At 39.9% G+C, this 22,339-nt stretch overlaps 1 protein-coding gene and 1 long non-coding RNA gene across 6 annotated transcripts in view; one reads left to right on the top strand and one right to left on the bottom strand.

Annotated features, from left to right (window-relative positions):
* The window catches only part of tyn (trynity), a 196,376-nt gene that overhangs the window by 156,413 nt on the left and 17,624 nt on the right, over window positions 1-22,339 (top strand). The window lies entirely within an intron of this gene.
* LOC105151991 (uncharacterized) lies at window positions 853-6,522 on the bottom strand. Its single transcript, XR_015546969.1, has 2 exons — window positions 2,689-6,522; window positions 853-2,204 (listed from the first exon to the last, which is right to left on the bottom strand). It is a non-coding gene; the product is annotated as an uncharacterized LOC105151991 (long non-coding RNA).

Below are 22,339 nucleotides of genomic sequence, written 5' to 3'. Positions count from 1 at the left end.
GAACACCAAGACACTCGAAGCGTCACTTAAAATGAATTTCAAGCTTGTGATTGAGAAAATGAAAAATATAAATAAATTATTCTTGTTCAAATATTATGACTGAATATTGTAGCAGTAAATTAAAATTTGATTCTACTCATTTACTGAGCAATTGCGCCGCGAGAATTCTATTGCCAGCTGTAGCTTTTAGCGACGAAGCAGTTCTTGATTTGGAGAGTTCAACGCCAGGGAAGCGTAACGTATTCCGATACTCTTTGCATTATAGAGAGATTCTTCTACGAAATTCATGAATCATTTGTTTCTGGAAGTAGTACTCTTTATAGTGTTGTCTATGTATATGTTTTTTTTATTATTTCGCAGATACGAGTGTTTATTTTAATTTCATGTTTTCATTTAATATTGTTAAAGGAAAGAATATTACGAGGAAGAATATTACTATAAAAGCGACATAATACACAGGTTTAACATTTACTACTTTCAAAGTAGGTGTAATGTTCGCCCAAGAATCACACGTTACACGTGGGATGGGAATTCAATGAATTATGTAGACATTTATGTTACACGTGTGGAAGCGACGTGACGAGTGTCGAAATTTTGCTGCTTAGCAACTCGATTGAGCACACTCCTGAACTGAGTGAAAAAAAAAAGGAACTTGTAAGATTTCCTGTTTTGCTTAAGCTTTAATTAATATTAGTAATTAATAGAAATATCTTGCTAATAGTAAAATTAATAAGATTGTGTTCATTTTTGTTTCTTTATAATTCTTGTTAATTTATTGTATATTAATAGGTTTATGATATTATAGATAATCTATTCAGCAGAAACAATTTTATTAGGACAATCTGAAATTAAAATTATATATTATACAATAGAACTATATGTGAACTTAAGCTCTATGTATATAATTATAAACTTACTCTCATTATATATGTAGCTGCAACTACTTATGAAATGTACTTTAATTACTTACGAAATGCGTTTTAATTATCTACACGTAGTATATTCCAGCTTGCACGATCTTGATTAAATCCCGGAGGAGTTGAAAATTGCTAGACACATTTTCCAACGAGTCTCGTTACGCGTAGCAATTCTGACCACGTACCACATTCACTTCTCACGATTTGCTGCTAGGTTATCGTCAAATGCAAGTTACTGATTTCAAAACTGCTGATAATTACTGTTCTACTAATGAGCATCTTTTTATAATGCACGTTTTTCTTATATAGTTTATATTCTAGTGACTCCAACCATAAAATTCAACGATGCTTAACTGCTCAGAGCGGTATATGTATCACATATGAAATTAAAAATGAGCGATAGTAAAAGATAATTCTCTAGTTTTATTCATTTATTTCTAATTTTGATTTTATATACATAAATTAATATTTGTTCAGATTTTTATCATTAGACTTTTTTTTAACCATTAACGATTTGTTTTTATTATTACAACATTGTATACAAATTTGATCTCACTCGTTCTTTGATATTCTTTGATTAATACTTTGTATTTATACTTTAAAACTGCTCCCTTTTATAATATTATATCCCCATTCATCTTATTGATATATTTACATCTTAGCCACCTTTCCTTGCTTTTTCACTACCGTACATTTATTAATGTACTTTACAATTTACTTTGGTCATTACGTTTGTTACGGTCGTATAATGTCTTTAGAAAATCTCATTTGCGTCCGATCGCCGTATACTCGGTTTTACTGGCCGACTGCCCCGAATGATTCTCTGCAATTCCGTCATGTTATATCGAGCGACCTTCACGTAGTGATGCGCTGCTCGATCATTGGTATCTTGGTTTCTCGGAATTGCCCTACCTTCACGTGAGGCACCTGATATCAAAATTCCATTAGCATACGCGAGACCACGATACAATAGACAATTTAAACGAGGAAAGGGAGGATCCGAACACAAAGTACTTCATCTCCAGGTGTAAAATTACCGCGACGTGACCGGCTTGCTTCTCTTCATCATTGTCATCGACGTCGCTTCGATCACAACGCCAACCAGGATCGGTTTTTATCTTGTCGCGATGAGATTCGTGACGTTACACGAAGTAAGAGAGACAAGAATCTTTAATCCGTGCGTTTTTTTTACTCTTCCATGACACTTGCAAATAGGATTTTTAACATTTTACTACGAGTCGATGCTGACGTATCATCTAACGAAGTCGTATCTTTATGAGATGATATCTGTAAAAAAAGGAAACATCATTCTTGTAATTAAAACTGAAAGAGATGTCATTATGTCGGCAATAAAACAGATTAAATGAAAGGGAATCGGATGCATGTCGTGCATGTGAATTCTCCGAGACATTTATTGCGAATTCATTTCACAAAGCAGTCTTTGAATAGGTATGAAATAGCGCATTACAGAAAGGAATAATATTCGAACGAAGTACACGGAAATGCACACAAATGCGACGATAATAATGTAAAAATCTCTGCTCTCGGAGGTCATTACGGCGTATTCGCGGCTGCCAACGTCGTACGAGATTAATTGCGAGATTTTGCTTAGCCACTTAAAGCAAATCTATTCGCAAATCGTTTACCTCTTCAGGAAGGATTTTGCGCCGGGCTGCTGAAACAGCTCGCGATATCTAAGGGGTGTAAAAACGGTTTCTCGCGCGGCACGCATTCAAGTCCTCCCAGTGTGTTTTTCGTTCTTCTTCCCTACCTTCGTTTTCCTTTTCCCCTGACGTCGTTGTAAGCGCGACCTGCCCCACTATCTCGCGTTCGAGCGACGGAGGATCTCGCAGGCGCCGCCTGGCCGTTGACCCCGAGCTGCCAACGGCCCTGACCAAGACTCCGTTTAGCTCGCACGCTCCTTCCATCTCCATCCACTATTCTCGTACAAACAGACCGATACGTGCGAACCGAATGCGTCGTGTGTGGATTCGCATGGTCTTCTCTTTCGATCTTTCGAGCTGGAAAGAAGTCGAAGCCGCGTTTTACCCGTACCTTACGTATGTAGCGTGATCGTGGCGATTCGAACTCTTGCTCAAAAAGACTACTCGACGGAAGGAAATCACCACGTTTACTTCTTGTTGCATCTTGTTATACCATGAAGAAGAGATATCCTGTCTTATTAAAGAAATTACGAGTACATGTCTCTCTCTTTATTCGCGGCAGAATTTGAGATTCCTGGGTACTACCTCGTGTGTATTCGTATTTTTAATTCCGCTAACAAAGACGAGGGGATCACTTTCTTACACGTGCTCTTACGGTAGGTACCTCCTATCATCATTGGTTATTCTTACGTGCTTGAAGCAAACAGAGAAATGGGACCAATAACCGTAAAAAGAAGCGCCTGGAAGACCACGGGGTGCTCGAACAGGTTGTATCTCCCAGGTTGACTACCCGTTTCTATGCAGGTGCTCGTCCATCTGGCTCTGCAGGAAGTATCACGTAGACTGAACGTAGCTTGAAATTAACTCTCCGCAATAGCTAAACGTATCGTGAATACTAACATATCGGGGAATGATCGTCATACGTTTCCGGATGAATAATTCCAGAAGTATATGAATTGATAACTGAATTCAACTCACTGCGATAATCTCGTACGCATTACTGACACGTACAGGAGACCTCGATTTTCCGCGTGATCAGAGCATTATTAGAATTGCAGATTATAACTTTACCGCGGTCTACATCAGCATAAATGAAAATGGACGGATGTACCATTTATACAATTTCTTTCTGTCTACACTTTTTTTATCTTACGTAAAACTTGAATCTTAGAGACAATCGCTAATCTTAACACCGTTAATCTTAATCGGCTTAAACTGCACGTTCGTATTCTCCTACGTCGGAGGCAAATATGTCACCTGTCCGGAATGATGCATGGCGAGGAGGTCCAGGCTGGCTTTTTCTAAAGAATGGCATAACGGTTACGCTCGCAAATGAATTCGCAAGTGAATTCTTATTCGCTCACAATAACGCGACGCGACGTATAATCCCGGATCGTGAACCAACATGCGCGCTCCATTCGAGACCCATCCATTCCCGGGTGTTGGGTCAAGGCTCCTGTACGCGCGAACGCGTGTAAGGCGATGTGTAAAGGGCAAACGAACCTGAGTGGAGAACAGTTCAATGGCGACAGTTCGACGCTCGTTATATTAAAGCGCTTAGCACGTTTCAGAGTCACTTCCTGGCGATCCCTCGACGCAACGCATTGCGCGTTTACGTGTATCTCGCAGAGTGTGGAGTTAACTCGAACCGTAATAATTTCGTCTTATCTCTGGCGTTCGCTTCGCCGATTGCGCTTTTCGCTTAAATACTAATTGCTCTCGCGTAACTAAAAATAACATGGCGGTTGCTTCGCGTGCTACGCGTAGATATAATTCGACGTTGGTGTCGGTTAAAAACGGAAGCGGATACGCACGAGAATCTTGAAACCCACGTCTCTCCACGCAAGTTGTCATCAGGATATATTCGCGAGAAAACTCAAACGTTTCCCCAAACGCGGATATTATACCAATTTATTCGTCCAATTAAATTCGTCCGGCTATTTCTTTCGTTATTCTCATATTATTATCATCCCTGAAACGAATTACTTTACACGTAACTCTTAAAACTCCTTCGTGTCCATTGTCCATATCTCCGGTGTTACGGTGCTCTATCGCTCCACCAGTCTGTAAAATGCTTATCTCACACAAGTAAACATAAATCTCACCGATGCACACGCTTATACAGACGTACACGTACACACGTACATACATACGTACATACGTGCGCGCGCGAAAGATGCATATGGCAGCTGCCGGTGGAAACGTCATTTGGTCGACTCGCTAAAGGAACTAATCGCCGCTGCGCTTCGTAGCGGATAATAAACCGTGCTAGTGGGTCATCAATATCGAACCCTCGCTCGCTCGGGGCTATTAGGCGGACACGTAATAATCAGTGGGCTCCGCGTTCGTTCGCGTACGCCGCACCGCGCCGGATCAGGTCGTGCAATCTGGAAAGCCGGCAACGTGCCCGGCTACACGGCTACTCGGCACAAGGCATGAGGAGGCATGAGGCGCCGATCGAAACGTGCGCTTTGCAAATTGATCGATTAACGGTACGAAGGTACGAGACACAGCGTGAAAGGGGGTCATCGACAGCCGCAGTAGAGATATATTATCGGGACGCGTGAAACACGGAATGAACCATGTGACAGCGCGAAAGGAATTTGTCGTTCCAAATAGTTCGTTCAGGTCGATTGATTTTTCAGGGCTGCAAATAAAGGAGAAACGTACCGGTGAAACAGATTGACGCTCACATTTTTCAAAAGTATAGACGGTGTTGACGGACAGGAAATAAATGGAGGACGTTTAGCGCGATATCCGGGAATTGTAAATAGTATAAATTATCAGCCTTGGCTCATTGCGAATCCTGGTATCTGAAATGATTCACGATAAGTCTACGTTTAAGGCTTATCGAAGATAATCAATTCCGGCAACTGTAAACATGCGCTAATCACATTATATGAACTATAAGCTAGGGTGATAAGGATACTCGATACGCGATCGATTTGATAGCATCGGAAATGTGGAATGAATCCGCTTGCTGGTGATATTATATACCACGCGAGGCGTTATTTGTATATTATATGTCTTTGACCTGGTTAGATGGCAATTTCTCGAGGAGTTTCTAGCCGAATGATTGCACACGCACACACATATTCATCCGCCTTGTGCTTAGCGGTCCTCGAGACCACAGAATTTTTGTTCCATCTCGAATCACGCGAGATGAGTCGTTTGCTCAGTAGAACTGTTCGTTGCTCGTCACCATTGTTACGATTTAGCTCATCCGCCGCGACCCAGGTAGAGGAATTTCGCTGCGTCTTATTGATATCTCGAGATGCCAGACGCGCGCGACGTACTCGGCATTCTTCTCTCGCGATCTCGGCGAGAATAATGAATGCGGAAGATGAGAACAGCTGGGCGTTGTGAATAGCTTAATGGCCGAGACTCGGTCGGTGACAAAGATGATTCACGTTCGAACGCTGAAATCATGGTCTTGGATCGCAACCGCAAATATCGGTTCAGCCTCTTGATCGTCGCTCTGATCGCTGATATTCAAGCAATTTTGCAAAGTCGCAATCATCTGGATAACCGGTGTTCCAAAAGAATTCGCAAGTGGAACTGTAATACTTATTTTGCATACGTATCCTGAATATATTTCTCCGAGACTGAGCCATAGTCATTTGAGCTTATCGAATCTATACGGTAAGGACGGTTTTGCTGAAGTATCTAAAAATTTAGCTAGAAACAGACTTGAAAATAATTCTATCGAAATTCAATAGAAAAAAACGATACAAATAATTTAAATTAAGTAAATAATATGGAAGGAGAATATGCTTGGATGTCATGTGCTAATGACTTTTTGATAAACAATCAAGATTAAATATAAACAAAATTAAAACAAAACGTGTCGACCCTTAAACCAGGTCGTTCTTAATTTTCTTAGAATAATTTTAATTAATACTGATAAAGAACACAAAAAAATGTGTGTTTCTAATAAAAGAAAAAAAGTTTGAAATATTATTTATGCCCGCGTATGTTAACATTCAATAGAGAAAACGGTTTAAATAATTTTAATTAAATAAATAATATGAAAGAAGCTACGAATTACGTTATTGGATGTTATGTGCTAATGAAATGTGTATTCCGGTTGTGAATGCGATATATTTCGAACTTTTTTGTCTTTCATTAAAACACATTTTTTTGTGTCTCTTTATCAGTATTAATTTAAATTATTCTAACATTGAGAATGACCCAATTTAAGAGTCGACACATTTGTTTTAATTTTTTTGTGTTTAATCTTGATTGTTCATGAGAAAGTCATTATTCCATAACATCCAGCGTGGTTCGTAGCCTCTTTCATTATTTTATTATTTATTTAATTTAAATTATTCGAACAAAAAAATTTTCTCTATTGAATTTTAATATACACGGGCATAAATAATGTGATATATTCCGAATTTTTTTTCTTTCATTAGAACACATTTTTTTGTGTCGATATTAATTTAAATTATTATTTATTTTATTCTAACATTGAGAATGACCCGGTTTAGGAGTTGACACGTTCGTTTTAATTTTGTTTGTATTTAATCTTGATTGTTTACAAAAAAAAAGTCATTAACATCCAGCGTGGTTTGTAGCTCCTTTCATATTATTTATTTAAATTTTTTGAATCATAAAATAATCACCAAAATAATTATATAGAACACCTTAAACGCTGATGATTTCTTGCATGCGATATCTCTTATCTGTATAAAAAATAAATCTTTCAACATGCCTACGAACTCCGATTAGAAAATTGCTTCGGCCTCATCGAGCATTCGCGTCACGTCTATAATTATTGAAATAATGACTCATCGTCGTTTTATTTCTTAACTTCAATTACAAGTAATTTAATTTAAAACATCGATTTGCATGAGGCCTCTTGCGAGATGAACGCTTTGCACTACTTGATATCTGCGCTGATCATCGTAGCGGTATTAATAGATTATTCGTATGATCGTTTAAGTTAGATAATAGAGAATAACGGAAGAAACATCTTAGATAACAGCGTAATTCACGCCGATGGTCAAATTGCGGCGCGAGCTAAACGATAATTCGGACTTTCTCTTTGAGTTTCGAGACGAACTTGAGCAGCCAAAAGAATGTAAAAGCCTCGTCTTCTCGAGCGGACGCCTCCATTCATTTTCGACACGTTGTACGAGTTAACGGCTTTAGGATTCGTGTTAAGTAGCATTATCGAGTTGGGGGGAGATGCCATGCGAGATAATACGTTGTACTGTGAAGGATCCGAGTGAGAAATATCCCTTTACCAGAATTTGTGGCACAGCCAACGGTATCCTCGTCTCTACCGAGATGAACAGAGAGAATATTCCCGAATCCATTCGGGGGGCGGTCTTTTGCGAGACTCGATTCTTTACGCTTCTCTATCTCGCAACTTACGACCTGTACGCGTGTACCGCCCGTTGTATCCAGACATCGCGCGGTTCGGCATAATGAAAGAGCTATACATTCGAAGAAGGAGAGGAGGAATGCCGAGTTGTATAAGCGTATGCAAACGTGTCACGTGGGTGTTTTATGTGCAATGCTTTGCAGGTTGTAACTCGCGAAACGGTCGTTACATCTTAGCATCGAACCATATGGTAGTAGTGGATATATGGATTATCAAGATTTTGTATTTTATGGAAGCCTCTCTATTGTGTAGTTGCGCAAATCATTTAACCCAATTAATAACGAGCATTCAATCTCAAATTACACGTGGTCTCTTATAATAGAAATTCTGTTATTTGACCCGGCGTGCTTCTATTATTCCGAATCGACGAATGGAGCTTTACTGTACTTCTCGTGATGAGCAGTCGTACGGGTGTATATTCAGATCATCGGTCGTTCGTGTGCGGTCACGATGCGCGTAACGAAGGCGGACGGACAAAGGAACGAGAACGGGCGATGGAAAGCAAACAGCGGCACACGACTTCGCCGCGACGTGGTGCATGGAGATGTCTGCCGGGCCCCCGAGTTTGTGGATCGCGCAACGGTAACCGCTCGTCTTCGATTCTCGCTGTTGCATTCGAAGACCGTTACACTCTCCAGTCAGTCGTCACCGTTGGAGGTCCATCGCTCGCCGATTCGCGCTTTACTTTCCAGACGAATCGACGGTGCTACTTTGGCTACGTCGTTTCAGTTCGGTTCTCTTTACCGGAAGTTGTACTTCACTCGAACTAAGATAGATATCAAATGTAGACACTAGATAATGAGTATATTATAAACAGCCATTATCGCCATCTTTAACGGGACGACGTCGACGTTTAATAAGCGTCCGAGACGCGTTTCAGCTCCGATTAAAATAAAATACATAAGCGTTTATTACACAATGATAACTGTTAATTCCGTATTTATTCTTAATAGATAATAATAATTGCGTATCAGTTGAATTAAAACTCGGAGATATTAAATCTCCACGTATACCGTTATAGTCACAATCGTAATCTTTGTTCATTTCCGCGAAAGTCAGTGTAATTCCGCATCTCTCAGGCATATTGTAATGGACAGCTGACAAATAAGAATCCGCATAGATTCGTGATAGTATTGGTTGCATTCAGTCAACTTTCAATTAAATTGCTCATCCCGTCGATTAAAAATTTAAGAATTGTGCACGCAAACACGTCGAACGTTGGCACGTAGAAACGAACATTCGCGAGTAATTTAGTCAAATTAACACGTTTTTTTTTTTTTTTAAGCCAGTTTATGTCCGCAAAGTGCTTCCTGGACGGGGTTACCCTGGGGATAAAAACCGCTCGTTTCAATCCACTCCAATTAGCATCATCATCGATACGACGAGCGGGCGCCCATTTTAGTCCCTCATCGAAGAAGCAAAAACCGCTAGTCACGATTTTAATGGTAACGTCCGCGAGTCTCGTTATTCCAGCTGTCGGAGGGACAGGATGAGGGACCATCTCTGGTAATCCCGCGCACGCGAGCTGGTAGTCCTTATTCCGAATGATATCATCACAGCTGGACGCCAATTTAGTGCGACGCGCGAGATTGCGAGATGTCGAAACCCGTGACGAATGAGAAAGAGAGAGAGAGAGAGAGAGAGAGAGAGAGACAGAGGGGGAGGGGGAGGAAATAGAGAGAGAGAGAGAGAGAGAGAGAAAGAGATAGCTATAAACCGGATGACATCGAATTTCCGTGAAACCTATAAACAATCTGCAAAATGCATTGAATAGAACGTAAGATCGCCGTAATTTGCCTTGCCGATATTCGCACATGGATTTTATCGCCTCTAAATCGAGCGAGGGTCCGGTTAATGGCAGATTGCGGCGCATCATAACGAGCATGAGAATGGCTCGTCGAGCTTTTATCGCTTCCTCAATCCGGCGTGAATCCTCGAAACGGCAGTTTCGGTGACTGTTTGTGATTATCGTGAGATACGTTTTGCACGGCCGTGATACTTCCTGTTTCACATGACGATCTCACCAACTGCCTTCAGTACACACCAACGACCTTGTTCTTCATACCCCTTTAGGAGGCTCGTTACGCACCGCTACGTGTTGCATTAGATTTCCCGGTGAAACGGAACTCTGCAAAATCCGCAAAAGAATGTTAATTGGAGAAAGACATTATTATTATTATCGCTTGATGTTGAATTGATGAGCGAATTTATCTAAATGCGCAATATATATATTTAGCGTAACAGTTATCGGTAATAAATAAATTGTGCAGATAGTTCTCGTAGATAATACATGAAATGTGGATCGATTTATTATTCTTAATCTCGTAATCATCATCTCGGTCAGTTACGGTTTCAGAAGGATATTACGATTGAAAAGAATGATGTCTACGACATACACTACTTATCTACTGTCTACTTATTTATGTACTCGGTCAAGTTAAATCACAGATATTTACATAGTGCACGAACGGCATCATTAAGCAATTAATTCAAATCGCGGGTTGTCCAGTGAACGGGAAGATTAAAGGAGGATATCATTAAGCGAAGCGGTTGAACGATGACGCTCGAATTTATTGATACGACCGGTTGATACGACGTTCAACGGTCACGATGTTGGGAAACACCCTGTCGTTTCACAGCATCGAGTAGACGACCAGGTTTAGCCAAGTCCGCTTTAACGGCGATTCACTCGAGGCGTTGCCGACTTCCTGGACGTTTTACGAAAGCGCTTCCTGGTCTTGGAATTCCAGGGCGGTGGAACGTAGAAATATAAATAATATGGGCGCGGCATCTCCCAGGTTTTTCTTGCTGATACGTGATAATCTAACGCGAAATTGCCGACGAGAGATAGGTACGAGCGAAACATGCGTGATCTTATGTTACGCGTGAACGGCGACTAAAATCGCACACCGAGTGAGAGACCACGCCAGGTACTACCCTGCGATTTCAACTCCTATTAAAGTAATTAATTAACGGGCATTGATTATTATTATTATAACGATTATTTATACTTTAAGTGTATCCACTACTTAGTTTTATTTAACAAGTGCCAAGTCGGCAATTTATGTCGATGTTTATATTTACGTCTATTTTGTAAAAAAAAAATAATAATAACATATGACGAGTCTTCTCCGTGAAAATTGACACGTCTTAATTTTAATATCTCTATAAAAAGAATTTTCGAGGCTCCTCAAAATTCATCAAACCGATTGTTTGCGTAAAATAATCCCGTATAATGTAAAATAATTAATTAAATATATCAATATTAACAAAATAAATAAATTAATTAATAACTGTCAATGTAGATAGAAAAAATGCAGATTGTTCAGTATTAATATCGCAGTCAATGCCACATTTCGTAATTTACGTTTACGCGCGAAACCGTTACTGTCATTTCCGCGATGAGTTTTAGATGAGTTTTACACTGAGATTGGCGATTTAACGCAGCAGGCGGGCCAGGTGAGAATCGGTGATCTGAATTCCTCACAATGTAGGTATATGTAGGTAACTGTAAGTCGTAACTGCGGAAAGCGAACAATCGGTGCTAAGTTTAACGCGACTTTAATGACGACGACGCCCCGACAACATTAATAACCAGTGGTTGAGGTTTCCTGAGAATCGCGCTCTCAGAATCCATTGTTTCTTCGGCGAATGAATTCAATAAGTATTTTTTTAATTGTCCGCATCGCTAAAAATTCCGCGGAGATTATGTTCGTACATGTATTGTATAGATATCATATGCTATAGAATTTATCTTTAAAAATTTGCGAGATTCTCTTGTGTGATTTATATTGTTTTATTGGACGGCACATTCAGAACTCCTCTTCCTCGCCGCGGGCCTCCCGAAGGTTTAGGCATTTTTCAATTTCTTTTTCTTCGCTTCTTGCTTGTACCGTCCGTCCGTCGGCTTCAGCCTCTTTATCTTCTTTCCCTTATTACTTATAATTCTTATTTTCATTAGCCACGAAGAACGATGGACCCCCGACATCGAAGGGTATAATTTAAGGACGATTGAATTTGTAGAACATAGACCGTTGCGTGCCGTGTGTTTCGAAAATATTTTTCGCGTGCGTTTTGTCGGTAAATTATTTCTACCTGTCGCCCGTAGACACGTGTTTTAGCAGTACGAATTTTTTCGTTGCTAAATTCATTGCGATATTAAAACTTATAAATGGATCATAATAAACTAGTTGCACGGCAACTGTTGGCTGCTGCATAAAGTTTAAATATTGTATTATTATGAATATTGTCTAAATACACTTGGTTAATTAAGTGTTTGAAGTCATAAGTTAATATTTCAGGTATTCAAAGCAACTAGCAACTCAATATATAGATACCTGTTTATCATCCAATTGTGAAGGTTTAACGAACTTAAAAATAATCGGAAATAATGATAAAATTAAAAATATGTCTTAATTTTGAAAATCAAAAGTATGTATCCTACAAAAAATTATAAAGATTTATAGAAAAATAGAATCAAAGTATTACATATTTTTTCTGCAGTATATAATTTCTCAATTCTTGGAGTTTGTATCGACTGTTATACCCCCTTCAATTATTTTTAAAATAATGGTAATTTGAACCGACAAGAACTTCCTCAATAGTTACATCCACTGCATTCTACCATCGCATGTTATCGAGTTCACGCATGAATTCCATAACAAGCGTTGACCATAAAAGCGCCGATAACACGGTGCACCGTAAATGCTGTACGTAAGCTGTGCATGTGGCAGTTTTACAAAAAAAAAAAAAAAAATTATCTAATCCCGTTAAATCCGAGCATGTACTCTCAAACGTGTTCTCATTTTTTCCTATTAATAAATTGAGCATGGAAAGAATTTTTATATGAAAACCAAGGGATTTATTATATTTATATATTAGAATTATCATTATATTTATATTGCGGTACACGTTTGTTATTTTAATCTTCAACAATATGAGATTCTATACAAAAATTACAATTGGCGCATACGTTCACGCGAACCTCTCGAGAAGGATTGATCAAGAGAAATGAGAGGCAGACCGATTCTAGCCGATCGTCCCGTATCAACGTCTGCTCTTAGCCACCAAGCACGTCTGCGATTAAATAAGCATAGCGACGTAATAGCTACCTTCGCGAATCACGATATACTTGCGCGTGACGGCACGTCAGTCGGACCGGAATTCTCATCGCAGAATGATTCATTAATTGCTAGGTTATTTTGCATCCAGATGATGTGCACCAAGATCGATGAGAGATAATTGTCGACACTTTTGACAGGTTTCATCATATTGCTTTTCAGATTGGCACACGCATGAACAGAGATTTTTTTTTAGCTTAACAAATTTCACGGTGTTTGCCTATGAAATAAGATTAGAGCAATTATTTATTCCTTTTAAGCCTTTTTGCCAAACATTTAAATTATCAATCTTTATGATATTAAATATTAATATTTATATATTAAAGAAAATAATTTTTTATACACGTGAGTGTTATTTTCTGAGTCAATCTGCTGTATGTTTCGTGTGACAAAAATACTCCATCAACGGCGTTATACGTCATTGCTAATTTTCACAAAAAAAAAAACGAGCGTCGATTATTTAATAATAGTTGTAACGCACCTCGATACGTTCCACCTTGAACAGCGATTCAGCATAATCTGACGATTCGCTACGGGGGGTGAAAAAAGGGATATTTCGCGCCGCAAATCGCAGTCACGAAGCCCCTATCTGGGCAATAGTTCCGGAATCGGATTTTTTTCGGCGTTGAAAGCCGCAGAAAGTTGTGACTGCGAGAAGTCTTGTCACGATGAACCGTTCTCCGTAACCACCGAGTGGGCGAACAAAGCGTAGGAGGAGGAAAAAGGGGAAAGAGGAGGAGCAGGAGAAAGAGAGGCAGGAGGTGAGTTAAATAAAGAAAAAAAAAAAACGATCCGAAGGAGAAAGAGGTGCGCTCGTGCTCGCGTCTACCGTTTTTCCTCCTCCTTTTCACAGCCGTCTCTTGCGTAATAACGGTACCTTCGCTTCGTGAGTCGAGGCAAAATCTGACTGATTCGAAAACTTACAATCACACGACCGCACTGGAAGTCGTTGATTAATTGTTCGGGTGAACACCCAGTTGTCGTAAGAGGTAGCCGCTTAAGCCTGCTGTTTCGGTGCCTTTTGCGTTTACCGTTACGTTCTCGTACCGGGACGCCTCGCGATCTTTTTGTTTCGAAGCCCGCAAATAAGGTCCGGTAATTTATATCTCCTGTGCAGTCTTCATTTAGTCTCTTAAGAAACGGCAGTTAGCAGATCACCTTTGCATGAGATGTCCGAAGGCATTCACGTGACTGGCGATTATTCACAAGTAATTATTCATAGAGAACGCAAGTGACTTTAAGCCAATTATCGAGTGTTGCGATATGGCAGAAAAATAGAAGCATCGCTCTCGATGAAATGCGGTTCACGCCCGTGAACCGCTACCTAAGAAAGCGCTACTTAGGTATGTCGTTAGTCGTGCGAGACTGGCAAGAAGCACGAAGTCATCTCGCGGATTGATTGCATGCTATTGCGAGTATATACACCGCGCTGCGTCCATCCATATCCGTCTTGGGAAATATATGGCCCTAAATTGCTTTTAATCCGCCTTTTTTCGCGGTATACGTTGCCTTCTGATGGTGTAACGTTTATATACCGTGTGTGAGATATACATACCGTAAGAGCATCCGGCATAGTTGCTATGAGCAAGAGATAGGTAGCAGGCGCCGTTCTCACGAAAGTACAGGGATCTCGCCTACTTTAATCTACTGCAGGTGGTTATTAGCTCTGACAAGGGAATTGCCCATTAAGATAATTAGAATAGCATTCCAATAATTACGTAATTGGATAATTGGAATAATAAGGAATATAGTAATTCGAAATCAAAGAAACTTTCGTATTAGTCGAATGCGTCATTAGTCGAAAGAAAAAAAAAACACGACGAGAACTCATTGAAGTAATCGTTAACGAAGGTCACTCGGGAATGAACATCTGCGCGTCTTTCTCTAGATTACCTTCTTTAACTATTAACTAATATCGTAAATCTTCTGTCTCTCGGAACAGATGATGGAATAATCCATCAGCATCTGCAAATCATAACATGAGTAGCTTTTAATAGCCAAAAATTCATTCTTTTTCTTATTATTTTTTTTTTATTTTTGTTCGTACCTATAAAAACCGCGAAAAAAGAAAAAGAGAGAGAAAGAGAAGCTTCATTAAGCTTAATCCTACAGAAATAACGGTTTTGCTGAAGTATCTAAAAAATTAGTTATAAATGCAGGTCTAAAATAATTTTCTTAGATCATCAAAGTAATTACATATAGGATGCTGAAGCTGATTGCTAAAACTTTTTGCTTTATTTATTATGCTTTACAGTTCTGTATAATTACTTTAATAATTCGACAAAATTATTCTATATATATAAGGGAAAGTGGATGAATTGTGCGCATCTAAGGGAAATTTATTGGAATGATTTTCCAATAAATTTAAAGTGATATAAGTATGGAAATAGAAACTGTAAACATTCTTCTACCATTACGGATTATATCCTTATATCGAACAGATTTTCATTCAATAAAATTGTATTTGGCAGAAAGGAAAAAACGGAAAAGCAAAAAAATTTCGGATAATTGTGCGCAAAGTAAAAGTCGTAGGAAATGAATGAATTATGGAATGTTGACGAAGAAGTTAGAAAATATATTTATTATATTGCAATATAAATATGTATTACATATATTAAGCAAAAATACAAAACTAATATAATAATAATATACGTAGACTTTGGCAAAATGAAATAATAATGCAAAAAAAAACGAAAAAATTAATGTTAGTCATATACTATATGGAAGATGGGTAATTATGGGCATTTCAAAACGCTTGTGCACAATTGCCTGTCGCGACTTGACAATATGAAATACGATTACTTCAACATTTCTTAATCAAACTTAATAAATAACAGCTCAAAAGCCGCATAATAACATACTTTAACGTATGCAACTTTAATCAAATAAATTAAAAATATCAACGTACCACTTTATTTCCTGACCGCTAAAATAACAAGAAAGGATGTGATTTCACTTTTTTGTATTTCCCTGGTTAGTAACGTATTTATGTCGTATCTTTTATCTTAAGAGGACGACCTCCTGCGTAAAAATTTCACCACAGTGATGTCTTCATCCATTGAAAAAGTACCAAACCAGGATGCGCACAATTACCCCCACTTTCCCTTATATATAATCAGGGCTGGCTGGGCATATTTGAAATATTTTTATTTAAAACATAGTATTTGCAATACAAGTGTATTTTGTATTATATTTTTATATGCTCCTATGAAATACAAAATACCAAATACAATTGTCTTACAAATATCATTTTTCAAATAAAAAAGTATTTCAAATACATATTCAGCCTTGTATAAAATATATAAATATATCTTATCTTTCTATCTCTATTTCCTGACGATATTTCTAACAACACCGTCACGCCAGAGGCTATTAGTTGCAGCGAATCGGAAAGCGCGCCTACGGACTGATTACACAGTATACAGCTCTTGTTGATGCAGCCGGTGTATCCGGCGCAATGGCGACGTGGCGGGTGCGATGAATGCAATTCTGGAGGATACCGGTCGTGCCGGCGGCAAAGCGTAATAGTCTCGCAAGAAGGCGCAATATCCTCTTTCTTTTTCTTTCTTCCCTCTACACGGAAAGCTTGTTCAAAAAGGACTTTTCCGGCTTTGCTTATGCACTGATTTTGCACATTTCTCATCGGTTAGTTTGTAATTCCGCCGTTGATTCAAGGTATCGCAGATACACTTAAATCAATTCAATTCCGTTCGTGAGATGGTATTGCCGCGCAGTAAAATTCAAGATCAAAATCAATCAAACAAGAAATGAATGCCAGTCCATAAGTTGGCAAATTGATTCGAACCTACAATGTATGTATTATTCAGCGCCTCTGGCTGAATGATATAACCGACTCGCTTGCGTAGAGTTTCCTCGATGTGTTGATCGACCGTGTAATCCTTAACTCTCTCCCTGGGTTCATTTTACATCATTATCTTTACATCCATGTAAGACGCCCGCCGTGTTTTTTACCATGAATTGAATTGCGTTGATTACTGGTGCGTTGATTGTACATCATGTTGTTGTTTTGATACATCAGCGATAGATGGAAGACGCAGAATAAAACGCGGCACGTGATTATAACAATTTTTTTTTTTTAACTAAATAAATATATATCACCCCGCTAAAAGGCCGGAAAAGTATGTGTCTTACTTTAACGAGGTGTTATTCAGAAAATGTATTGTGCCTCGCATTGTGTAGGGTGTTTTATTGCACTCGATATATGAATATATACATACGTTTTATAACGCTATACACCTTCGTCCTTAACTATCTCACGCATTCGAATTAAAATAGAGGATGAGCGCAAAAAGGCTCCACACGTCCAATTATCCCACGAGTAATCGCGGACCCCCGACTTCGCGGGATGCTCGTAAAAACGCGGCTGTCACTTTCGCCCGCTACCAGTAGCAGCGAATCAGCCAAAACCGGTCACAGGTGAGCATCGGCGAGCAGCTCAGCTCAGTGCCCAAGGTCGTTCACGCTCGTACATCTCGAGCGTACACGCGCCATAGATTCTTCGTGCCGCACGAAGATGCTACTCATCTTCCCGGAACGACACTCGCTGCCCATCACACCTGCATTCGCACCTCGATGGTTGCGAACACTTGATTTCGTTACGTGCATTCCATGTAGCTCTGATCCGATAACTCGGCCTCGCACGCTCGTTCGTCAACCGAGTAACTCATTTGCTCGGGATCATTTCTCATTAATGCATCATGCGCTGCGACTGAGTAGCGTACGACGGCTCGTTTCGCTCACCGCGGGCGGTTCGCATAATCGTGCGTCCCGGTTACACCCGCTGCTATTTCTTTTCTTATTCCGACGGCTCGTTTCCCTTCCTGAGAACGAGGAAACTTCTTGCGTCGAAACTTGATCGTCGAAGGTTGGGATCTCGTCTGTGAGGTCCATGTGCGGGACCTCGAACCTCCTGAACACTTACTATTCTTACGTGGCAACTCTGACGGATGATTCGCATACTGAGACACCATGCCATTGTTCTCGTGGCTATCGCATTACATAAGCGAGATAATGAAGATTACCTCGAACTTGAGGATAGCGAAGGATAGTGAAAGTCTCTCCACCCGCTGCGTCAACGTTGACCCGCATTTTAAAAGACCGCGAACCACATCTGTGAGAGACGCTTATAGTTATAAATATCTTCTGTTGAAATTAACAAATTATACGTGCGGTTCGACGTTTCTTAAAGTCGTTGCTTTTTCAAATCAAGCCTACGTAATTACGTAGGCGCTCCTACAATGCGAGCAAGACACCACGGTATCAGTGCTCTTGCTTCGAGCACGCGTGATTATTATTCGTTCCATTAACATGCAAATTACGTATACGCGGGCCGAACGTCCGGCCAGAACAGTCCAGCGTAAATCGCAATCGCAATTGCACCACTCATAATTAGATTCATCGCGTAATCCTCGGATAATTTATTACTTTGCGCACGGTCGCCAGCGGGTGCGGTGTGATAAAAAAAAATGTCTAACCAGATAGGATCATGCCAATTGAACCTGGTCGCTTTTCCTTCTCTAGGCATGAGTCTATTAACTTGGAGCCTGTTTTCCTTGTAATGCAAATCAATTGTAATGCGAGCCACGAAAAGTACGGTGCGCCGCGCTGCGGGTAGGGCAAGGTACTCGAGCGGGACGCTAAATCACGCCTGGTCCGTTCTAAATAGCCATTAGTCGTCCGGCGAATCCGTAATTACCGAGTATGAGAGACTAGCGTCTGCGAAGTGGGGAGAATCGTAGACGCGCAATTTATCGACTGGTTCGTTGAACCCCGGGCCGAGCGCCGGTCGTTTGCGTTCAGGAAAGCGATGCATCCTAGAAGGAGCATGGGGCTCATCTGTCGCGCTTGATACGAGTTGTCGACTGACATTACCGCGGTCCAGCGTGCCGTAAGTTAACAGAAAAAAGAGTGATCCGGAGTCGAGAGTATTAATTTCGAAAAAGGGAAGAAATTTCCTCGGCGAATGGGAACGTAGATTAGTAGCTGCGGCATACGGCGGCCAGAAGAATCGTCTCTTTGCGAGACGATTAACGCGAATTAAATGGGACTACCGATTCTCCGGTATGAAGAAGACTCGCGTAGATGTTCATTACGCTTAACCTTCTACAATATGCTCGAGCGTAAAAGCATTTCGAAATCGCGAAACCACGTTTCACCGGGAGCGCACTTGAGCCGGCGATGTTGACTAGAGGGACACGGGATGGAAATTATCCTAAGTGTTGCCGTCGGCGAAACCGCCCCCAAGAGCATTAATTTATCGCATCTACACCGCGATCTCAAGAGACGATAGAGAAACGAATTCTCCTCCTCCTCCTCCTTGTTCTTCTCTCTTTGCTCATTCCCAGTAGTTGCCGGATCGCATTCTGTTCTAGGATCGGTAGATGCGGCAGCTTCTCCGGTGGCAACATCCACCGCGGTTAATCGAAAAAAATTCTGCGAACAAGCGGTTTTGTGTAACCATGGACGCGCACCAGGATCCGCAAATATTTCTCTCCTCAGCTCCTCCTAGTCATAGCTCTTCTTCTTCTTCTTCTTTTTCTTCTTCTCCTCCTACTGTTTCTTCTATCGCTTGTCACGGAGCCTGCTTTCGAGGTGGATCGTGTCCTTGAGCGATACAGCGGGTCCCTCCTGGAGATCGTTTTGTCTCGCCGTCCTGCCTCGCTGGTTTTGCTCTGCTGAGCTCCTATTCTCGGTCGTTCCATTTGCATCGACCAACCGGAGGAGCCGGATGAGTATGATGAGAAGATAGAGAGGGAAAGAGAGAGAAAAGATAGTACGGCGAAGAGGAGATTAGCTTAGGATGCTGAACGCAAAAATTGCGAAACACGCCGGCTGCAACGGCGCCCGACGAGGGGACAAAATGTCCTCGTAGCTACTTGAGATCTTGCATGAGCACGACCACGTAATGTCTTCGACGATGGCAGGATCGGCTACCGCACTCTTGGTAGCATGCGTCGTTTCCAGTTGTATTGGTTGTTTGCAGACTGGTGTACAAACTTTCCAGCTTAATTAAATTCATACGACACAATTGCGATTCGCTAAGTGGGTTAAAAGTTCATTAAATTGTTTTAATCGCTGAAAAACAGATTCTTTCTCCTCGTCGTTTCAAAAATTAAATTTTCGAACAATTCATTCTTTCACGTGGAAATAAAGAATGAAATATTTCAGAATTTCGCACTTTCTTCAAGAGCTTTTTCTTGAAAGCATGTGATACTGCACCTATTCTCATCAGCGAATGTGATCCCAAAGTGATTTCAAGATGCGACTCACGTCCGTAAGTTACGTTAGATCGCTGGCATACGTCAGTAACGGTAACGGTCGACGCGATACCACCTTGGTTCTGTATCTCTACATTATTCTCTTCCCTTCTTCAGGATAAATTTCTTGCGACTTTTCATGGCAAGCACAACACAGGGAAACGCCGTAGAATTAATCTGCGATCCGCTACGACAACGACTTAACTGTAAACGCGAGGACGCACTTCGTTCCTTCAACATCCTTCAACATTGTCCTCAAGTTTGTCCTTTGCTTCATTATGTTATAATACGGAATAATGCGACCGTCATTGCGGTTAATTATTAATAATATTATCCTCGAGAAATGTAAATTTGCTCGCGTGTTTCGAACGCTTGTCTCCATTTTCATGCAGAGTTGGGCAATTAAAGTGACTTAAGTCACGTAAGTGCGGACCAGTCAACAGCAAATTATCAGATTACTCTTAGTAGACAAAATTCTGTTAACATGACTTTCTTCTATTAATTGTTCAAAAAGAAAGCATCAAAAAGCAAATTAAAATAATGTAAAATTTATTTATTTACTGAGAAAAAAATGTCCTAAATTTCAATAAATATTTATTTGAATAGTACCAACTAAATATTTATTAAAAATAAAAATATATTTATTCGGTACAAAAAACATTAATTTGATTTAACAATCATTTCTTTTTATTAAGTAAATATTTATTTATTGTAAATAAATGTTTAGTTAGCGGTATTCAAATAAATATTTATTTAAATTTAGGTTATTTTTTTCTCAGTGTACCTATTACATCTTTGAAAATCTTTAATCTATAAAAAGGTATATTTAACACAGATTGATATGTCCAGTTTGTTATTAGTTAAATTTTTAAAATTATTAGCAGAATTATTAAGTTGTCAATGTTAGATCTATTGACTTTCTTATCCAGGAAGCAACCGCTGCATCAAGACCGTTTTTCTCTAAACTCCCGTAAAGTAACCTATTACGCGAGTCTTTGCCTTAAGATTGAGATAGAGATAGAGGTAACGGTCACCGTTTAATTATCCGGTCTCTAGATGTGAAAATTTCCTCATTGGCTTCTACTTTTCATGGTGATATCTTCAAGGTCGTCGCTTCCGTGTAGCTTGTAAGACAAGTTCCTGACAAATTCTTTCCTCGTAAACCGGAGAGCAATGTAACGGAACATTCCCTCTGCGCAATACAACTTCGGTTAATTAACCGAACGATTCATTATATTCCCTCGACACGGCTACAAGTTTTTCCGTTAACGGTTGACGTTTATACTTTCTTATAAAGTAGCGCTGATAGCACTGACGACGAGAAAAATTGCAAAAATCTTCACGAAAACGCTCGTGACGTATCTCGTATTACCTTTATTTTTCTCAAATTCTAGTTTTCGAAGGATTCAAGATTGCGTTATCGTTCCATCATCATACAGCACAACTGCTTCCTTCCCTTGCTCTACGGATATTAAGATTATCTCGTGCAAATGGAGCGAGGAATAGCCGCGGGCCACTTTGTTTTACGGAGAAGATAAGCGCGGCCTCATTGCGGAAGGACTCCTTGTTCTCTTTTTCCTATCCCCGCTGGTTTTCTTCTGCTTCTTTCCCTTCTCTTTTCTACCTTATTTTCCTCTTTCCGCAAGCTAAACACTGTTATCGAGACCACGATAATTCATGCATATCCGCCAAGCTAACATCAAATTGATGAAATTGATAGGTACTTCCTGAAATCCATTCGCTCGATTTCCAGTAAATACATTGGAGAGTTTGCCGTAGATTTAATATTTCATCCCGACCTGATGCTGACAAGATGTCTAATGGTTCGAACGTTTATCGAGCCTTCGTGCAGAAGACTCCCTTTACTACCTTAAGCGATCATGAGAAAAGAATAATTTTATTATTAATTTACAATTTCATAATCTTACCTTTATTTTAATATTGTATAATATTTTTTATATTATACCTTGAT

Source organism: Acromyrmex echinatior, chromosome 12 (assembly GCF_024713525.1).
Source record: "Acromyrmex echinatior isolate Ae372 chromosome 12, ASM2471352v2, whole genome shotgun sequence".
Lineage (NCBI taxonomy): Eukaryota > Metazoa > Arthropoda > Insecta > Hymenoptera > Formicidae > Acromyrmex > Acromyrmex echinatior.
Note: the sequence above shows the minus strand (reverse complement) of the source record. Positions and strands in the feature narration are given on the sequence as shown.